Consider the following 7,767-nt stretch of genomic DNA (forward strand, 5'->3'; position numbering starts at 1 on the left):
GCCGAGGCTGCTGCTCTGCTCGCAGCTTGTCTCTCTCTGCAGGCAGAGGGATCCGTCCTGGCCAAACCACTGTTCAGCCAGGCGGCGTCCCTTGCATCCCTTCGGATGTGGTTACTGAAACTCCTGCTCTCAGCACTCCTTTGCATGTGCAAAGTAGTGCACGTCCTAGGGGTGGTGTGGGAAGAGGTGCGCATGCTACTATGCATGCCTCTTGTACCCCCCGAAGGCGTGCCTCGCCCTGGGGCGGGACATAGTTAGTTTGAATTCCCTGCGGCCGATTCACTTAGTCTCCTATCAGACGGTGCCAGGTGGCACAAGGTCATTGGTCATTCTGGCCATTTAAGGAGAGCCTGTTCTGTACACCATTGCCCGCTATAAGCCCCTGTTAACACAGTGTGCTTGGGCGCGTCCTTGTGTTGGTTTAAGTTTATCAGCTTTTGTCATCTCCATAGTGACCTTGTCTGAAGTTGACTCTACTTGAACTCTGCCTGCCCTGACCTCGGATTGTTAATGACCATTCTGCCTGCTACCTGCCCTGACCTCGGATTGTTATTGACCTGTCTTTGCCTTACCCTCTTGTACTTCGCTTGTTTGGACTTAACGCTTGAAGGATATCTGGAGTTGGTCGTGGTTTGTGTGCCCAGGCGCATTACACTATCAAAATAAACAGAAAAATTGCTGTAAAAAAAAAATACAGAATTAATTCTGATCCTTCTCGCTACCTATTAAAACAAACAGAAAAATGTCTGTATTTCTGTAATAAAATACAGAGAATTTTTTCTGATACCACTTGCTACCTATCAAAAAAAACAGAAACATTTCTGTATTTCTGTAAAAAAATACAGATAAATAGCAAGTGGTATAAGAATTAAATATCTGTATTTTTTTTTTTTACAGAAATTAAATTATGATAACTTGCAACCTATCAAAATAAACTGAAAAATTTATTTAAAAATACATATATTTCATTCTGATACCACTTATCTATAAAATAATCCATAAAAATTTCTGTATTTATGTAAATAAAAAATACAAATATTTATTTCTGATACCACTTGCTATATATCAAAATAAACAGAAAAATGTCTATATTTCTATAAAAACATACAGATATTTATTTTTGATACCACTTGCTATCTATCCAAAAAGACAGAAAAATGTATGTATTTCTCCACTAAAAATACAAATATTTAATTATGAATCACACAGCTCCATTAAGAGTAATATAGGCCTCAAAGTAGATTGAGGCAGAGGGCCCTGAGGGAGGTGCTCGTTAAAAAAAAAAAAAAAATAGCCAGTTACACAGCTCCATTGCAATTTATAGACCTCAGAGACAGAGTAGAGGTAGAGGGCCACTAGGGGGAGGAGTGGAAGGATATGCCGAAAGGCTGTGAACGTGCTCTTCCCATCAAGATGTCCGTGCAGCAGTTGACGACTAATCAGTACACTCTGCAGAGGGGTTTTGAAGTCATTGCCGATCCAAGCCTTATACATTTTAATAAAAGTGATTCAGTCAACATTTTCTGCGGAGAGCCGAATCTGTTTGTCACTCAGTACGCCCCCAGCTGCACTGAACGCTCTTTCAGATAACACACTTGCGGCTGGGCAGGCAAGGATCTGAATGGCATTTTCTGCCAGCTCTGGCCACTGCTCAAGCTTGGATACCAAGTAGCCCAGTGGGTCCTGGCTTTGAAGGTTGCAGATGTCCCATGCTCAGGTATTCCTGCACCATGACTGAGTACCGCTGCTGAGTGTCATCGGCAATTGCTGCACGACTAACAGCTTGCTTCCACTGAAAAAAAAGCCTGCATAGTTTGGCTTAGACTACCTCTACTGCTGCTGCCACTTATGCCACTTAATGCAGTTGTTTGGCTCCCATGGCTGGTGGAACTGCCATAGGGTTCCCTGCTGCTGCAGGCAGTCAGAAAAGCTGAGCATAAGTCAACTACCCACAGCTGAGGTAATTCTGGACCCATCCTGTGGGTCGAAAAGCAGCACAGGGTCGTCCTCCTCCTCCTCCACCTGGTCTTGCCATCCACGGAACATGCTGCATTGTGTTTGGGTGGATGGATGCCATGTACCCTCAATATCCTCCTCTGCCCCTTCCTCCCCTTCTCCCATGCCTGCAATGTCCTCCTCATCTTCTTCCACCTCCTCCTCTTCCTGGATTTGTGGTGCACTATGCCTAGTAGGCATGCATGTCCGAGATGATGTTTTAAACGAATAGACTCTGCCACGTAATCCACCATGACTTTCTGTTGTTCAGCCAGCCGCTGCAGAATGTAAAAGGTAGAATTCCAACGTGTGGCCACATCACAAACTAACCAGTGCACTGGCAGGTTGAGATTTCGCTGTAAATCCACCAGTCTAGCACTGCCTGTGAATGACCGTCAGAAGTGCGCTGACAACTTTCTGGCCTTCAGCAACAGCAGCTGGAGGCCTGGGTAATTCCTAAGGAAGCGCTGTACTATCAGGTTCATGACGTGAGCCAGGCACGGTACGTGTGCGAGTTTCCCACAATGCAGGACTGCCAGCAGATTGTTGTCACACACAACCTTGCCTGGCATAAGTCTGTTAGGAGTTAGCCATATGTCCTCCTACTCCCGCAAGGCACTTAGAATGGCTGCGCCGTGTGGCTGAGGGAACCCAGGCTTTGCAACTTCAGGACTGTGTGACAAGGTCTGAATTGTGCACCGACATAGAAAACTGCAGGTTGTTGCTGGCGGTGAACAGATGCTGCCGAATAGGAGGTGCTGGGTCTCCACGGTAAAGTGTCCCTGGAGGAAGAGGTTGAGCCGCAAGAGTCAAAGGAGGAGGTGGAAGTGGAGGTTGAGGAGGAAATTGCATGGTGATGTGCTCTGGGCGGAGTTAGGTATGCAAGCCTTGCTGCAGATGCATCTTCCCCTGCTGCCACCAAAGTTACCCAGTGAGCTGTATAGGAATATATATCTTCCCCCTCCATGCTTGCTCGACCAACTGTCGGTTGTCAGGTGCACTTTGACAGAAACTGAGTGCTGCAGGGCCATGGACACATTGCTCTGCAAAATACTGTTGTTTAGGCATAACGTACTGTGGGTTCGCGCAGAGGAATGCGTAATGGAACACATTGGAGTCCACCAACCGGTAAGGGAGGAACTCTAACGCAATAAGCTGTGGAATTGCCTTGCATTGATTAGCTTTGTTTTGGGGTCATTTGGGCCATATTTCCTCTTGCGCTCCTGCATCTGGGGGATGGAAGGTTGGATGCTGCTAATGTTAACCACAGAAAGATTGGATGATGGGGTAGAAGTTGTGGGGGATGGCAATGATGCCTTGTCCTGACTGCTAGCAATGCGACAAACAGCAGCCGATCTACGTTGGAGCTCCTGCTCACTGCTGGTGGAGCCTCAAAAAAGGTAATGCTCGGCTACATGCCCCACTCAAATTGCTGGCAGCAGCACAGGTAACCTTGGTGGCAGAAGGAGGAAAGGCAACAAAGGAAGATCGCACAGTTTGAGCTTGCTTCTTGGGCGGAGCTGGTTGCACAGAGCTCTGTGCTTTGACCACGTGTTCCTGCCAGGTTACTGGGTGGTGGCTTTTTAAATGAGTGTTAATGAAACTTGTTCATTAAAGTTTGTTTGGGCTTTTGCCTCGTTTCAAGTGTTGAGCACACAGTTTACAGATGACCATAGTGTTGTCATTAATATGGATATTAAAAAATGCCCACAAGGGCAAACATGTAACTCGTGCTCGTGGTGGCGGTCTGTGGTTGTTGAGGCATTGCTGTGGTGACCTCCAACGATTTATGTCTATGACTTGCCTCATTGATACTTGAAGATTGTAGTGTGGGCAGCTTTTACCCTCCTTCCTCCCTCTCTCCCTTTGGGGGCGCTCTGAAACCTCCTCCTCTTCTTCCTGCCTATGATGATCTCCTTGTTCGACCCATGTCAGATCAAGGACATCATCATCATCATCAGTTCATCAGAAGAGACAGTTTCCCTATATGTGCCAAAAAGCGTCCTTTTGTAGCCAGTTTGAATTGGCTCGTCTGGCTCAGAGTGTTCTGGTGAAACGTAACTGGGGGGAAAGCCTGTGAACTGACTCTCTTCGTCAGATGACTGAAACAACTGAGCATCTTCAAGGAATGCCTGTAGCTCCGCCTCTCCAACCCCTCGGTGGGACTCCTCTACATACTGCCGTACATGTGACTTTCCAGCCGCTGATGAAGAACTAGGAGGAACAGGTGTATCATGGACTGTTTGGGACACCTGTAAGGCCTGTGTCTGGGACTGGGATGAAGAGGGGGTACAATCACTAGACCCAGGCTGCGTCATGTACTCCACTATGTCTTGTTCATGGTGTGGCAATAATGGACGCACACCACCAACAGCAGCGCTTTTTGTTCTTGGGTCTGCAGCTAAAATCAAACTCATACTGCTTTGCTTGCGACCCGTGCCAAAGTTGCCCTTTACTCTTTGGCCATTGTAGAAATTTTTTTCTGTATGTGGCTTGATGCCCTGCAAAATACTTTGTAGCTAATATGCTATATGTATATGTCAATTTGTACAGCAAGTGGATTTTTTTTATTGGGGGGTTGACAAAATGCAAGTGCACTGTGTGTTGTATGCAGCACTTTGCTTCAGTGGTGACGCTTGTAATATGCAGCACAGTATACAAACTATATACTGCAGTATACACTGCGTCTGTGGGTCTCTCAGTACAAGTGTGATACTGCCTCTGGCTGCGTGTATGTAACACACTATCTATCTAGCTAACAGTGAAACACTCTACCTGCGTACAGTAGATTTCAGGACTGCACCAATACAGTACAATCCAACAATCTATCTAATAGTGTGTGTGACACAGTCTAACAAAGTAAAGCACTTTTTTTCACTTTGACAAAGCAAGCCAAGCCGCACAGAAAGGTTGTGATGCTATCAGCAAATCTCTGTCAGGAGTGGTAAATGCAGGCATGCCCTGGCCTTATAAAAGCCAATGGCTGCCTGTGTGGCATGCAGTGACAGACAGCCAATCAGCTGCCTGCAACAACAAACATGGAGGGGGCATCCCTGCTGTTATTAGAGGGTCCTAGGCATCATGGGGGAGGTTCCTAGGCATTGTAGGAGGGTCAAATTCGGGGTTTCCAACATAGCAAAAATCAGGTCGGGTCCAACCGAATTCGAACGGTCATATTCGGTTCGAACATTAGGACGTTATAGTGCAATCCGATTGTCGTACAATATTGTAGGACAATCGGATGACAACTGAAAAAAAATACTTACCTTGTCCCCGCAGCTCCCCTGGAGACGTCTTCTCTCTTCTGTCTTCTCCCGTGTGTGCACTGACGATCTCCGGGGTTTCCCGGTGACGGTGCTGCAGGCAGGAGGCGGGGTGGAAAATTCAAATCACTTTGCATTGAACTCAATAAAAAAAGCTGTATTGAGTCCAATACAAAGATATAATTAATATATATATATATATATATATATATATATATATATTTGTAATACATAAATATATATAAGCTATTATACAGTTACAATTACATTATACACTTTAAAGATTTATTTATGTTTTATAAAAAAAATGTTATTAAATTTATAACATTTTGGACATATTTCTGTGAGTTATGCGGTAGTTCGGTGAATTGTAATTATTGTAGGCTATAATTCACCGAATTACTCAATCTAAAATAAATTTCCATGCAAAAAATGTAACACTTTTTGCATGGAAGTTCAGAAAGAATTAGAACACCCGGTGTTCGCGTACGGGTCCCTCGCCGATTCCTGATGATGTCAGTGCATGCGCCTGTCGACGGGGTCGTAGTGGGAAATTCAAATATTTTGAATTGGATTCAATACAAAGATCTGTATTCAATCCAATACAAAATATTACAATATATATTTATGTGGTTTTTTCTATAGGTATGTGATGTTGGTTTAAAATTTACCACACTAGGGAGGTGTTTTAGAAAAATATTTTACTATACAGTATACCAAATTATTGCATTTTCAGTATTTTTGATTTATGTATTCTTGTTTAAGCTGATTTTTGTGGTTTTTTTTTACCGTATTTTCCGGCATATAAGACGACTGGGCGTATAAGACGACCCCCAGCTTTTCCAGTTAAAATATAGTTTGTTGCACTTAAAAAAAAAAAAAAAAAAAAAAAAGATTTGTCTACTCTTCTACCGTGTTTCCCCGAAAATAAGACACTGTCTTATATTTTTTTGGGCTTCCAAAAACACACTAGGTCTTATTTTCAGGGTAGGTCTTATATACTTTTTTTAATGAAAAAAAACACTTACCATATTCCCAAATTCCCCTTACAAATTCCCCTTCTGATCACTCTGTGCTTTTTTTCCACTGTTCGGCAGTTAGGACATGGAACAGCAGGTGGCGCTGTGCCGGTTTCTTTCGCTCTGCTTTACAAACAGGAAAAGACACGATGCTGGCAGAGGAGAGAAGAGAGACATGCTGCAGCCAGAGACACACGCAGGATCGCGTATCAGGTGAGTATATTATTTTAATTTTTTTTTTTTAACACATTTTTAAGGGCTCACTAGAACTAGCCTGGTTACATGCACTTCAGCTTCTGACAGGCGAAGTGCATGTAATATCACTCCGCCTGTGACAGGAGCCGGAACTACAAGGAAAGCATCGGCTTGTGCGGCTGTGTGTTAGCCCGCTGTGTGTACGCCCGCTGTCTCCCGCTCGGTGAGTACTGTTTTAATTTATGTTTGTTTTTATTTTTTTATTTTTCTACTAGGTCTTATTTTCGGGGTAGGTCTTATATTAGGGCAGGTTGGGGGAAAAGTGCTAGGTCTTATTTTCGGGGTAGGTCTTACTTTCGGGGAAACACGGTATGTAGTCACACAGCTCCACCTAGTGGCTGTTTTTTAAATCACAATATTCTATAACACGCATGAAAATCTATACCGCATGGCTCACAGCGTTCCCGAAGCGCTTACGGCTGACTCTTGGTAACCTGAGCTCAGATCTTCTCCCGTTCAGGGGATTGGTAAGTACCCGGCGTATAAGACGACCCCCAACTTTGACACAGTTTTTTTGGGGTTAAAAAGTCATCTTATACGCCAGAAAATACGGTAATTTTATTAAAAAGTATTTTTTTTTTTTTTAACATGATTGTGTTTCAAACTTTTTTTATATTCATGGTATCTACTAGACCCTTGTTCGGACATATTTCTGTAAGTTACAGGTCAACAATTAAAAAAAAGAAAAATAAAAACAGTGTACCGCTTTTGATACAGAAATCTAGACATCAGTGAAACGCCCAGGTAGTTAATAAACCTTTTTTTATTTATTTTTTTTGCAGGCCTTTTAAAAACCTTGCAGTGATTTTTTTTCTTAGGCCTTCAAAGAATGTTACAAACATTTCACTTTACAGTTCTAAAAGTCCCAAAAGAAAACCTATTTCATGAAGAAATATGCACAAATTGTCCAACTTTTATTATAGGAATAAAATTTACAAAATAACCCACTTGACTTTCACATTCTGGGAACATTCAAACAGGGCAAAATGCATTGAGCCTGCTGCCAACTCATGTTGCAGCAATCTTGAGGCACATCCCTAATTACTTTTAATTTAAAAATCTGTTTAAATGCTGCCCACACACATAGATGTGTTTGTGGTGTTCTGCTTCTGTTGGTTATAATTACATAAATTATAACCCAAAATTAGACTCAGGTCGGACCCCAAACCAGACCCCAACTATAAAGCTTAAGTGCACTTGCAATGTGCCTTTCTTGCAATGTACCTTTGAAATGT

Source organism: Pyxicephalus adspersus, chromosome 3 (assembly GCF_032062135.1).
Source record: "Pyxicephalus adspersus chromosome 3, UCB_Pads_2.0, whole genome shotgun sequence".
NCBI classification, from domain to species: domain Eukaryota; kingdom Metazoa; phylum Chordata; class Amphibia; order Anura; family Pyxicephalidae; genus Pyxicephalus; species Pyxicephalus adspersus.